Source organism: Choristoneura fumiferana, chromosome 20 (assembly GCF_025370935.1).
Source record: "Choristoneura fumiferana chromosome 20, NRCan_CFum_1, whole genome shotgun sequence".
Classification (NCBI taxonomy): domain Eukaryota; kingdom Metazoa; phylum Arthropoda; class Insecta; order Lepidoptera; family Tortricidae; genus Choristoneura; species Choristoneura fumiferana.
In genome coordinates, this window is record NC_133491.1 from 6,851,829 (window position 1) to 6,867,173 (window position 15,345).

The 15,345-nt window shown below is 36.3% G+C and overlaps 1 protein-coding gene across 1 annotated transcript in view; it reads right to left on the bottom strand.

Annotated features, from left to right (window-relative positions):
* Nucleotides 1-15,345, bottom strand: part of shg (DE-cadherin) — a 246,553-nt gene that overhangs the window by 81,697 nt on the left and 149,511 nt on the right. The gene's annotated exons all lie outside the window — the stretch shown is intronic.

A 15,345-nucleotide genomic window follows, 5' to 3' on the forward strand; every position in this document is an offset into this window, starting at 1 on the left:
GTAAAAGTAATAACAACATACAATTATTAGCATCGGAAATATGTCTATTAGCACAAACAATTACGATATATTGTTCCTCAAATCCCGGAGATAAAAGCGTATAGACATTAAGCTGATTTAATAATACTTGTTTATTCATTCCTCGTCTTCGGACTAATTTGTCATTCGTCCTTTTCCTAGCGGATCTCATATTTGCGGGCATTTCTCAGCAAAATCCTGCCGTTGATACGATCTGACCTTCCCCGCTGTCCCATCGGGTCTTTCGTTACATTAAACAAGCAAACGTTTTCTGCTATTCGTCACGGCCCTATCGATCTGCTTGGTGTTTTTGCGGAGAAGATTTGACATGAAGAAGTTTTGGAACTAGGGGTAAACTCCGTGCAACAGACCACATTTTTAATTTTCATTAACTTTTAATGGAATAATCGAGAAAAACTAACAAAAATGCAACGTTGCCAGATGGCAACGCAGGTATAAACGCTCTTAAGCCAAAAAAAAACTACATTTCATTGCAAAGTCAACCAGAATTTCAGAAAAATAATTTTAGTTGTTAAGCATCGGAGTGCTTAGTAATAGTAAAATTCGGAGTGACAGGTTCATTTACATTATAATAATCGTCAAGTCCTTCCACATTTATTTTTAAACTAAAAGGGCCATCCGAGTCCATTAGCTCTTGTCACTCTGTAAGACGTTAAAAAATAATATAAAAATTAATATTGGTTGGTGTCCGATGAACGAGACGCAAAATTAAAATGATTGTGAATTAAGGTGTGGTGATTGTGAAATCGTACGAACTTTATTTTTTTAACTATACTCTATTTGTTTTTATATTTTATCCTTTTAACTACGAGTATTGTTTGAAAAAAAACATATGGAAAATTGTGTCTTCATTTTATTGTATTTTAATTTTGAGGATCTCTAGCGAGCAACCAATTTATTTGAAATTATTTTTGTTGTTTTATTACTGTATTTATTTTCATCGTTTGTTTTTTAATTTAATGTTGTAAAGGCGCTGGCATGGCGCCAGATATTTCCTTGGTAAAGCAAAGATTGCTTATATATTTTCCAGATCCTTTAATCATGTTGCCCTATTTTGTAAATATTGCGCAAGCTTCTAGGGATAAAGTTATAATTATGGATGCTTCGCCACTATATCGCCTAGCTCTCCAATAGCTAGCTACTCTACTGACTTGGTCCAACCTTAAGCTTGCAAATTGTTTATAATTTAAGCGGCCTACTGCATAAAATGCAAGTATAAGACTTAATAAAATAAGTTGTTCAAACCGGCCATTGTTGGTTGCATTCCGAACCGCTGGCTCACGAATGACGCACGCGCAGCCTTACCTGCAACAAAGAATTCACTTATTAGCTATTTCAAGGAACAAGAACCGCATATAATATACTTACGTGTAGCTTATATACTAATAATAACTTACTGTTATTTGCATGCCGTTTTACTAGTATTGACTTTATGTTTGACTAAAAGAAAAGTGTTTTAACAATTTAATTGACGATATGGTGAAATATAAATCTGTGAGCCGAAAAACAATAGTAGATGAACAACAAGAGCATAAAACGAGCCATTTTACCCGAGACTTTCATAGCCACCCAAGCCGGTACGGCGAGGGGAATAGACACGTCGAAGAGAAAATGGGTTTAGTACACGAATTATACACTCTGCTTTTCACTTTGATTGCGGGGAGACGAAATAACAACAGTGGAAACATTGTTCACTTACTAGGTACCTTTTATTTTTCATGCATTGCTAATGTAATTATAAATACTCGTATTAAGTTTTATTGATTTATTTGATTAACTTTTAAAAATTATTAAAAATATATAGTTCGTTTACCCAGCAGTGGGACATAGAAAATGGCTAATAAAAAAAAGAAACTTTTTTTGTTTGCGGCTGTTGACACCTTACCTTGGTCTTAAGACGAAGATTTTACTTTATGCACAAGAACATAAAAAAGTCAATTATGTCGCCTAGATCCAGCATAAACACGAACCTTACGAGCATGAGAACTGATAATGATATTAGACTAGCGCATAAGGATTGTTGATTAAACCCATCTTAGACAGTAATATTCCTAGTAACCACCTTTGCAGGTGGTAGGACCTTGTGCAAGATCCACCCAGATTGCTACCACCATCTTGCTCGCTAATCCTGCCGTGAAATAGCAGTGCTTGCACTATTGTGTTTCGGCGTGGAGTGTAAGACAGCCGGTGAAATTACTGGCAATTGAGGTATCCCATCTTAGGCCTCTAGGTTGGCAACGCATCTGCAATCCCCCTGGTGTTGCAGGTGTCTATGGGCGGTGGTAATCTGTTATCATCAGGAGACCCACCTGCTCGTTTGGCATTCAGTCGAATAAAAAATCAATAAGTCAATAATGTGAAAACGAGTTTTTTTCTTCTTATTACAGTAAAGTGAAGAAAAGCAGATATACACGATAATATTTCTATTGTTCCTTTTGTTAGTTCTGTGGAGATATCTACAATCAGCGAAATTGGTTCACAGGTGGCAGGCGGAGGTACCTATAGACGAATAAGCAAGAAATTACAACGATAAAGTTATTCCGAAAGTAACCAATACTTCGCCCACGCTGCAAAGGCATAATAAATGTGATAAACAGCCATGTTTTAAGCTTTTTTCAAAACGGTGTCACGACACAATAAAAAATTAAAAAGTTCGCGCCATACCCCCAAATTTGGGTCAAACTTTACTAATCACTAGAATAACTTTTCCTACAACATAATAGTTTTCCCGTCAAAGAAAATTGGAACGTCATTCACAATCAGAAATAACCGGCGGGCGGCGTTCTCGTTAGCATAATTTCAATTAATACAGCCTTTATTACAAAGAACTTCGACGGTTCTAATCAATATTCTAGAAGAAACGCCACTTGTGAGTTGATTTCATTTCTCTATTTGCTTGCCTGCTGGAAGTGGTCGCCGATAATCACTGAGGTAGCCTGCTGACGATAGATTTGCACCCCTGGTGTTGCAGATGTTTATGGGCGGTGGTGATCTCTTACCATCAGAAGACCCACTTGCTCGTTTTCCATACAGTCGATAAAAAAAAGATATGTATTAAACATTATAATTACATTACATTACATCACATTACGTTACAATACACGTGACCACGAAGTGTAAGGCGAGGCGTCGGCAGGCCTCTCACTATGTGGATATAAAGGATAAGTTGTCATTCATAGTGGCATTCTATAGAAAAATCTTTGTTCAACTGTAGGTTGACGTCTTTCGGCTGATGATGATGCCAGTTATAGGACTAACATGAGAAGTGAACAAGTGTGAGTTGAGTAAGTACAAGCAATTTGTTTCCATGTAAATACAACATTAAAATATATCTTCGGTGTCATAAAATTTGCTTTTCAGCGTTTGACGGTGCTATATGCGTTTGTGCTACCAAAAGCTTCCTGTTGTTCGCTATGCACTGCAATTACACTGGCCGGAACACACAGAGTTATTCCGTGCCATCGTGCCGCATTCTCTTTTATAATTTGCACTCCAGTGTAACGTGAACCTCTCAGCATTTGCATTCTAAAAAATTTAAATGCTTTTTGATAGTTAGTAATCTTTCAATGGTTATAACAGAAAAGAACGTAACACTCATGAACAATATATTGCGAACTGTAATTACTTACAGTTTTTTTTGTCTTTTTTTTTTTTTTATTCGACTGGGTGGCAAACGAGCAAGTGGGTCACCTGATGGTAAGAAATTACCACCGCCCATAGACACCTGCAACACAAGGGGGATTGCAGATGCGTTGCCAACCTAGAGGCCTAAGATGGGATACCTCAAGTGCCAGTAATTTCACCGGCGGGTAATGTTACAGGTCATTGAGAAAAAGGTAAGTAGTATATTGAATATTAAGGAGCTAGAAAAAATCCTCGAGTGATTAAATAGGCCTTGATATTGAGTCAGGCTGATGTTCAAAGTTCAGCAAAATCATATACAAAGCGACTATAATACCTAAGAAATGAAGTAAATTATAACTTATAAGAAACATAAAGTTACAGACTGTCAATATGAAGAGACGAAATAAAAATTGTGAAAAGCTATTAGTGAACTAAAATAATTTCCTGCTCACCCAAAGCAAAGTAACGCCTGATTCAATAAATTATTTAAAAGCTTTTAGATAATAATTAAGTAGGCATAACCAAGTTCTTTTAGACTCTGGCTCGATACCGAGAACTCTACTCGAGAAATTAGAATCCAATAAAGTAATTTATTAAATTACATTCCGATATTACTGAACCAAATGGAAACTGGTACTTTTAATCAAATTAAAGCTGCATCCTATGAAATTAAAAGAATATATTTATAAAATTACCAACTTTATTTTCATCAAATTGGTTAAATTCTTTAATCCTACTAATGACATAAATGGGGACGTTTGTGTGTGTTCCTTAACGTGAGCGTGCGTATTTGTTTGTTACTTTTTCACACAAAACAGATAGAACAGATCTATTGTATTGTATCGAAAATACAAACTGAGACATGGATGCACAGAAAAACCAGAAAAAGAGACCAGCGCTGGGAATCGAACTCAGGTCCTCAGCAATCCGTGCTGCGTGCTATTACCCCTACACCACCGCTGGACAGGAATCTAGACACGAATTTTTCCTATGCATACATATCTCAGGTTGCTTATTTCTACTACGCTACTTATGCAGCAGCACTAGCGACATCTATGTTCCGCTCTCATCGAGAGACGACACTCTCTTTCGGAACCAACCGCTCACCCAGACAAGAGATGTCGCTACTAAACAATCAAATTATGAAATACAAAAAGACTCCAAAGAAACCAATCATATTGTATTGTAATTTTATGATTTAAATTCGGGTTTTGTTCCGCGTACTTACCTTGATTTTAGAGAAGCTTGATATTTCGGCACAGTTGCATGCGCAATGATCACAAGACAGTCGTCAGTGCACCAGTGATCAGTCGTCTCGTGATAATGGCGCATGCAACTGTGCCGAAATATCAAGCTTCTCTAAAATCAAGGTACGCGGAACAAAACCCGAATTTAAATCATAAAATTAGTAATGACCGCGATAGTCTAAAATATTGTATTGTATTTGTAAAGTCTTTATTGTACATAAAACACATTAAATTAACAAATAACAAGATAAGATGTACAAAGGCGAACTTATTACTTTAATGGTGAACGTCAGTGAAGCCGCGGGTCAAAGCTAGTAATTAATAATCTTACACGAATCAACATTATGAGAAAATCTAAATAGTCTTTAGGTAAACCAGAAAGCAATTGACGTTCTTCATGTATTGTACATAAATCTACGCAATGTCTGCGGTGCTTCACTTATTGTGGTCTGCCAGTACTCTATTATGTATAAAAATAAACCTTCACAAACATACAATCTTCATAAACTTTGATCGTAACGTAATTTAATTACTTTCAAAATACATAAAAGTAATTACCTGTATCCTATAGCGTCGACAGCTCCGAAGCTGGGTAACAAAGAAATGCAAAAAACGTAACACCTGACAGAAAACGCCAGGTGTACTCCAAAATACTTATAAATACAGGTATACATCCAATCCCGAATCGAGCAGATGGTCGCATGTTTTCTTTAATAATATTGAACAACTTTTATTTCGTTTTTGGTACACTGGGAATGCAGAGGATTGTTGTTTGGAGTGGATTTATTTAAAAATCATGTATCTAATCGTCAGAAACTTCTGATGTAACAAAGCGGCATCTCTTAGACAGTTTACAAAAATGGTGCAATAGAAAATTATAAAACAAGGAAAATTATTTGGACTCTTCATAACCTTAAAAAGAATGGCTAATAATGTAAAAATGTTATAAGTTTCTTTTCCAATCGACTGAAAACATTTGATATTCCTCAGACCGAGGTTTCCTACAAGTTCCGCCAATTATCAGCACTAACTTTATCTTCTGGAGCGATACACATGCCTTCTTGATTCACTAAACCAAGTCGTCAAATAACGTCACGTAATTCATGGGATCGTTGAAAAAACTTAAAGGCAAATAGATATCCCGCGACACCGCCGCCTTACCGCATACACCTCAGAAGTTCAAAGTATCAACCGAACCTAATTGCCTTGAGCTTTATATACTCCTTATACAGCGTTACACTTCATCCATATCCCTGGAATCCAGGCATAACTTCGCGTATTATCGCATCCTGTCCGATTAATACAAAGCGATCGAATTTCTACTGTAAACGTTAAAGCATAAGATTCAGTGTGCTCCGTATCGGTGGTTAATACGAGGTCATAAGTCAAGTCTGTCCAATGAGTCAGCACTATAAACATGTGGGGCACTTTTTACGGCCATGCATCAGACGAATCCAGGCACAAAAAGGTTTTATTGTTACGTCACGTTAGCCCTAGCTAAACGATGCTTTATATCTATTTTGTACCTCAATGTTAGTTGTGATGAAAAAGGTTTCAAACTGTGGGACTCAATGGAAATTATCTTAAGTGTAATTCTTGGTTGGAGTAAAAGCTGAAAATTCCACGTTTGTTCAAATTCACATTTTCGCATTGAGCAAGCTCGTTCTTGAGGCAGCGGAATCCTAAAATCTTTATCGAAAGAACTCGTACGGGCTTTTTTCGTTTTTCGAAATTCGCCGACGTTCCGGTCTGATGTGAACGGAGTCTGAATCACCCCTTAGAAAAAATAAACGACCGCCAGCGATATCAATTAAATTCCGCCGGTGTAAATGTGGAATGTAAATAAAACTACGAATGTTCTGGCTGAAGTGGGCGTTAATGAAGAAATGGAATTGGACGTTAATACGTTAGACGACCAGTACCACTACCATGAGTTTACTTACAGTGACCGTACTTGATAGCGACGGCGTAAATTATTTGTATGGAGAATTGTACAGCGCCTCTACAAATAATTAACGCCGTCGCTATCGAGTACGGTCACTGTAAACTCATGGTACTGGTACAGACGGCCGAGTGGTTAGAGAACCTGACTACGAAGCTTGAGGTCCCGGGTTCGATTCCCGTATCGTGGCAGATATTTGTATGAAAAATACGAATGTTTGTTCTCGGGTCTTGGGTGTTTAATATGTATTTAAGTATGTATCTATATCTATATAATTATATTTATCCGTTGCTTAGTACCCATAACACAAGCTTTGCTAAGCTTACTTTGGGACTAGGTCAATTGGTGTGAATTGTCCCGTGATATTTATTTATTTATTTAATGGTTCTGCTCTAAGAAATAATATTATTTGAAGCTTGGTAAAGAAATTAAATTGCGCTATTGACGAAAACAGTAAATGGATTTCAACATAGCTGAAGCTAAAGTTCGTAAACGTCACCTATTACTACTTACTATTCGGATGCAATGACCCGAAGTGAGTCTTGGCCTCCAATACCATATTAAGGTTGAGTTTAATTATTATAATTTTAGTACATGGAAAAATACACTTTTCTATACACCTACATATGTACCTTCTTCAACACAGCTGTCTCTAATTCCTTCTTCCGCATCACCTACAGTAAAATCCTGTACTTCATACTTATTATCATTTACTTTTTTATCAATCAGTAACTACAATAATGCAATGCAATGCAATTAATAACTTAGGAAAAGCATGCATCGTTTATGATACGTATGAAAGTATCATACCTAGTAAGTGACATATTATAAACCCACTGTGATCTTTAAGATGGCTGCATTAATTATGACTGAGTATCTAATGTAATTTTGGTAAAATGAAAATTAATACATATATTTAATAATAAAAAAGTGTGAAATCACAAGCAACTCCACGTGAAGTGTCAAATTTACTATTGAGGTGCCGCGCCCCAGCTAGGGTTCAAGGACCTCGCCGATAAAGATTCAATAACCCTCTGATAGACAGTATCGTTATGCAAATAACCGGCAACCAGTAACAGCAAATAAAAGATAAAAGTGACAACGAAACCGATAAATGTAAAGCTGCGCTTTGGAGTGGTTTCGAATATTACCGATAGTTCCAAAATGCACGCTAGGATAAGAAAGAACACTGATTTTATGCCTATAAATTATGAGTTGGGACAATGATATATATTAATTTATTAAGGCAATAAACAGTCACAAAGTTAAACAAAAACAAATAAATAATAAGAGTTGTTCTAGGACAATAATTTTTGTCCGAATTATAGTTTGTCATAATTTTTTTCCTGCTGAAACTACATTTTTTTGAAATTTTTAAATGGTCCTATAGAAAAATATTGGTTGGGTTAGATTTGATTTATAAATAATTCTAAACAATTATTGGATTCTGAGAAAAAAGAGTTATGACAAACGATCATTCTGACAAAAATTACATTCGGACTTTCAATAAGTATGCGAGGCGATATGGACCCTACAAGGTCGTTGATGATGATGATATAATGTAAAGGTTAGTGTACTCTTATTTTATTTCGGCACCAAAACCTAAAATCGTTTCACACGCAAAACCCTAATGACACCTTAAGTGGTCTCAGGTCAGGACCGAAATACTCGTAGTTGTAGCCTATGCATTATTAATCACGGCCCTGAATTCTACAGCCAACCGCAAGATATTTATAAATAATAAACATACCTACTATATTATAAATGCGAAAGTTTGTGTATGTGTGTGTGTCCTTCACGCTAAAACGGCTGGACGGATTTGGATGAAATTTGGTATGTAGATAGCTGGACATCTAGAATAACACATTGGCTACTTTTTATCCCGAAATTCGCACGGGATAGAGATAAAATCTCGAAATAACAACCGCTGGGCTTATGAGTTATGAAATTTGCTATTTAGGTAGCTGTACGTCTGGAATAACACATAGGTTACTTTTTATCCCGATATTCTCACGAGATAGGGATAAAATCTTGAAATTTCAACAAGTTTAGAGTCTTAAAGTTTTGGACAGTTGTTCTTAACACAACCTCAATGAAGACCACGTTATAAATTTTGGAAATTCCCAGTGGAATTTTATAAAATCCCGGAATTTCCATTGTACCAGATCGAATAGTTTACACGTGCGAAGCCGCGGGTAAGCTCTAGTAAACAATAAACATAAATTTTAATATATGCAAGACTGCGTATATTATTGTTTACTCGTGTATCTTTGTGGTCAGTAATGAATATTTGCTGCATTGTGAACTGAAGTAGAATTCATATTATTAATAGCTGAATCGAGTGTATATTGCTTGTATTAATATTGCTGTAACCTTAATGAGTTCAATTTTTTTTGGTTGAGGCGTTATAAGGACGCTAGGTCCTTGCTTTAATTCACTTGATTTAAGTTTTTAAATTTTATATGATAAATATTGAGGCTGTACCCATTATCATAAAAAATCTTATACGAAACATTTTACGCAATGAAGCATAATGAGATTATTAATTTTACTACGATATAACTCTGGAACGTACCTATGCATATTTCTGTCAATATTGTTTGTCTGTCGCCTCTAAGCCAAAACTCAAACTCACAACATTTATTGACATAAAAACACACACACGCACACAGGTACATAGTAGAAAAAGAGAGAAAAATTAGAGCCAGTTTCCTATGTTCGTCTATCTCAAGTTCGCTTGAGCGTAGCTGCATACAATGAAGCCATATTGGTTACGGAAGACAGATCGCGATTACTTCGAATGAGCTCCCGATAAATAACTAATATTTATTATGATAAATACTTAATTATTATGTTTAATGTAATTAACGGCGAGTTATTAAAAAAAAATCATCATCATAGCAACTGTAGGACCTCCCCCATAGACCTTCTGCTGCTTCGGTTGGAAGCTGCAGGTGGTAGGACCTTGTGCAGGTCCACCCGGATTGCTACCACCATCTTGCTAGCCGGTGAAATTACTGGCACTTGAGGTATCCATCTTAGCTCTCTCTCAGGTCATCTTCCATTCATCTCGTTGTGGACGTCCAACGCTTCGCTTGTCAATCCGCAGTTTCTATTCGAGAACTTTTCGGCCCCAACTGCCATCTTTTCTCCGTGCTATATAGCCTGCCCATTGCCACTTCAACAAACTAATTCGCATAAAAGTATTGCAATAAGCCATTTTTACAACTACATCACGGTTAGTGATTCACGGTAGTTACCTAATAAAATATCTGTCTGGAAGGTAATAAACTTGACGCAGTCTAGACAACGATATTATTATACGGACGGCGCCTGCGCTTGTAGATTGGAACCAGATCACAGACAATTATAACGGATGTGTTGTGCTAAGCCGCTGACGATGCTAACCGAGCTCAAGTATCTTAACCCATATGTTAACGCTTGACGCGGGTCGTAGTTATAAAACTAAACACTGTATAACGGAATGTTGAAGTATTGAAAATACTTACAAACTGAGACATCGATCCACAGAAAAACCAGTAAAAGAGACCAGCGCTGGGAATCGAACCCAGGTCCTCAGCAATCCGTGCTGCGTGCTATAACCCCTACACCACCGCTGGACAGGAATCTAGACACGATTTTTTCCTATGCATACATATCTCTCAGGTTGCTTATTTCTACTACGCTACTTATGCAGCAGAACTATATATGTTGTATGCATAGGAAAAATTCGTGTCTAGATTCCTGTCCAGGGGTAGTGTAGGGGTTATAGCACGCAGCACGGATTGCTGAAGACCTGGGTTCGATTCCCAGCGCTGGTCTCTTTTTCTGGTTTTTCTGTGCATCCATGTCTCAGTTTGTATTTTCGATATGGTTTCACGGGATACAAAAACAAAATAACAAACGGGAATCGGGATAAAAGTAACAAATTTGGAGTTGAAATAAAAAATACAAAAGGACTCCAAAAAAACCAATCGGAATGTTTATTTTAGACAGTCCATAAAATGGTTAGTATTAGATACATTAAGGGGCTGTTTCCCCACCCATTGATTAGTTTTATTTGACGGATAAATGTGATGCCGTCTCCATCTCTTCAAACAAAACAAATAGAGACGGCATCACATTTATCTGTCAAATAAATTTAATGAATGGATGGTGAAACAGGGGGTTAATCTTATAAAGTAGAGGTTAGTACAGATTAAATAGACATAAAATATAGATTACAATAGCTACATATACCAGTAAAGTCGAGTGTAAAGACTTGTACTAACGCAGCGCTTTAAAACACTAACCACGCTCTTATCGCGACGTAAAAAGGTTGTATGTAATATGTACGTAATTTTTGAGTGATTCAAATACATAATGTTTTTGAACTAGATTGTAACAAGCCACGGTCTCCTCACGAGGTCAGGGCGTATTTGAGTTACAGACCAGGCAAACATAATATTTGTACAGAACGTTAAGCTTCCATTCCCACAGGCCGCACAACTTTACTAATTAATAAATCAAAGGATTTAAGTGGTACGTCGATCCAGGTAAACAACCTCTTTACTAACATGACTAAATTTAATCAAAACGAGTAATTTAACTTTGCAAATTACCGCATTCGCCGATAAACCGCATAATTTAGAACGTTTTGTTATGAAATTAATTAAGGTATTGTTGTCCTTTAAATTTAAATTAGTTTGTTGCGGTCGCAGGATCAGGAACGAGGGACTTCTAAAAGTTTTACTTCAATTTAATGACGTCATTGTCGATCAACAAATAGGACTTGGTCAGTTTGTCTCCAAATTTCTACGTATAAAAATAAACTTTTTTGGCTAGTTACTCGTATCTCCAAAGTAATCAAACATCTAAATACATATTATTATTATTTTTCAAATTCAAATTCAAAAGTTTATTTCGGACCTAAAAATCCATAGTGTTAGTTTACAAACTTAAGTATAGGGTTAGTATTTTTGTACTTTTTTGGTCAGTTTTTCACTAAAACTGAAAGAATGATATTGCAACAGCGAAGGGGTTTCCAAAACGTCCAAAAGTGATTACAGACTACAGTGCACCGCTGAGGTAGATTCACTACAAATTAATTTACATTGGAATTTAATCGACATAGTTAAAGTAAAATAAGACATAATTTTTTAATGTGGACGAGGAGGAGGGTGGTTTCTTGTGCACACAAATACAAATACAAAAACATACAGATAGGTATTTATGTATGCGATATACTGATAGTTCTTACGAGTGGTATGTAGCGAAGAAGCAAGTTAAACGGTGGAAGCTCGATAAATTATTTATATATCTATAATAAGCGTTTTCCCAGAGATAAGACCAAGCTAGATCGATTTGTCAACCCCGAAAACCCCACATACCAAATTTCATCGAAATCGTTAAAGTCTTATAAACGGGAATTTAAAAAAAAAGTATCGTATAAGATTATATGAATAACATTTGAAGTACAAAATAAACCTGACGAGAGAATAAATAGACAATACTGACCCAGTTAAATTTCATGAAAATGTGATATAAAAATATTCATAAAAACATAACGTTGACCTCCTAAGGTTTTAATATGCATATAACGATGCTGCGCCGTCAACGCGGTAACTTTATAAAGTGAAAAGTAAAATATTCACGACATTCTCGATTGGATAGAGGCGGGTCCACATCTAAAACTCTTATGGAAAGGAATCAGAAATCTAAATAAAAGCAAGGCTTACTTTATAAAGTCTTCCTCATCGTCCTAGGTCAACATAAGTCCCTAGGGGCACAGGATTTTTTGAGAATGAGTGCATTTTGGCTGTAGTTTCCACGTAGGCCAAGTAAGAATTAGGAACAGCACCCAGTTTACTTAGTAAAGATTTCTTTATTCTATTAAATTACACGATATTTGCCTTCATTATTTTAAAATACACTTAATAATAGACGCTTATTACGAGTATAAGGGCAAGACGGATCACTACAAGAAATAACGCCCACATTAATTTTTTAAGCATTAGAATCTAAATCCGGGCTCTCTGTAACAAGACACCCCAAACATCTCATGCCCTGAGCGTCTTACAAAATCCCCATTATATATTCAATTCGCGAAACGAACAGCGCATAAATCTAGAAAGGCATTCGTAAATCAAACTTTTTGTCTCCAAATCTATAATTCACGAGTTTCGGCGACACTCTTCCGAGTGCTTTTTTGACCTTTAAGTAGATCCAGTGATGATTCAAGACGTGACAGCTGGGTCGTGCGTATACTGCTTATTACTCTTAAGGTGAGGGCATTAAGATATGATGACAAAGAACATAATTGAGGTTCATTTCGTGACAGAATTCGTAGCTAAAAAGCAGTAATGTTTCGTGAAAGCATTGGCTTTATTTTTCAAGAGCATGATAGTGCAAGTTAAATAAAAACACGCCTCGTGGGTGAAATAAAAAAAAACTAATTGAAATATTGAGAATAGGGTTCACTAATATGTTGCATAAAATCGAATGTCATACTTTCGTTTCCCATAACAATCCTGAGCAGAATCATCATATCACCGAATTACTTTTGCATATATTTTTTCACCATTTCTCATAATTTTGTAAAGCAGAATACATGACATAAGTTATATTTATACGTTCTAATTTACACAGAAAAATATATCTCATAGTACTTTGAAGCGATAAACATACCCCAGTGTTGTTTTAATTGTATTTCTGTATAGAGCTGTTGTGGCCGCAGTTCTAACCTAACCTACTTAAGTAGCTGCTGTGCTGTTCAGGCGCTTCGCCTGCTGCTGTCACATTACGCCTACTTTGCTGGCCTTAATTTAACCTTAACCCATTCTTATGGCAGCTGTTCATTTCATTCCATGTCATTATGCCATAAATTGAAAATACAAACTGAAATATAAATGCACAGAAAAACCAGAAAAATAAGACCAGCACTGGGAATCGAACCCAGGTTCTCGGTATTCCGTACCGCGTGCGCTACCACTACACCAACCACCACTACACGAATTTCCCCTATGCACCACATATCTCAGTTTGTTTGTTAAAAGTAAAAATTTGGAATTGAAATCAAAAATACAAAAAGATTCCAAAAACCCAATCTTCATTATGTCATGTTAAGTTCCACTAGTATTTTGCTATGCCATTATGCCATATATAAATCGGCGATACTAATGTTCTGCTATTTAATATTCTGCAGAAGTAAGTATATTCGGCGATAACAGTGTTCTGCTATTTAATATTCTGAGAAATGACTATTATTCGAACTGATACACATACTGGTACTGCATAGTACCTATATGATTATGCAAAAGTATCATTCGGCTAAAGAAAATTATGTGATACCGTTTATGCGTAGTTATTTCGGAGAATCGATATTATGCAAGATAAAGGGAACCCGTCGACCAGTACATGGCTTGTACATAATAAAGAAGTAACAGAATTTGTCTTATTTTTCTAATTTAATAAGTTTTTATTACGTTGGACTAAAAACAAAATTTTGTTCAAAGCAAACCTCAGTTTAAACCCCAAAATCCCATTAGGATAATCGGGAGAAACGCGGCTAAGCAGAAAATTGGTGAAGATATGAAGTCCATAAAAAGGTATTTTATGTGGAGGTTATGCTATTTAAAAGTATCTTTTAACATCATTTTGAAAATCAAAGTCGCGGACACGGAAGTCGCAGACATTCTGGAGGGTTCGGAGATTTATGTTTTCGCGGTGCTAATGTCAAATTGTCGGGTCGCCGGCAAAACGATCGTTTGAAGCTACAAGTACGGACAAAGTAATTTCCTTTTCACATTTCATTGACAGAATCCTTTTTCCGTTTATAGATACGTGTAGTTTTACAAGTCACTGCTGATACTTTCAGTAAGTGAAATTTCATGGTATTGCTATGAAAATAATTATTGATTAAATATTTTATATTTAGCTTGCAGTGTGTCACACTGCTGGGCAAAGCCGTGGGAGACTTTCCTCCACTCGTCCTTCGTCCCGTCGTGTCGTCGTATTAAATATTTTACAAAAACGAATTTTATCGAATTAAGATAATAAAGAAAAAAGCGTTCTTCTTCTTTTATATTCTTCGAAGTCGCTACAATCATTGACAGAGTGATTTTGGTCGTCTGATGAGGATCAGTAGCCAACCTTCATGACGACATTCTTGGGAAAACTATAGTCAGCAAAATAACCCCGACTTTGTCACTTCAAAGTTCAATCCGATTTTGATGAAACAAGTGTAAGAACCATCGCTATAAAACCTTATTTCAAATAAAAAAACCGCATTCAAACCACCCGTTAAGGAGCTACGGTGCCACAGACAGACACACATAGCGGTCAAACTTATAACACCCCTCTTTTTGCGTCGGGGGTTAAAAATAGTGTGGCTCCCTCTTGCCTTTCACTTCGCATAGCTAAGAGTCCGGAGATCGTAGCGTAGTTGGCAAAAGGAAGCGCTTCCCACTCACATTAGGCGCCTTGGTGGCCTTTTACGACATCCACGGGAAGAGA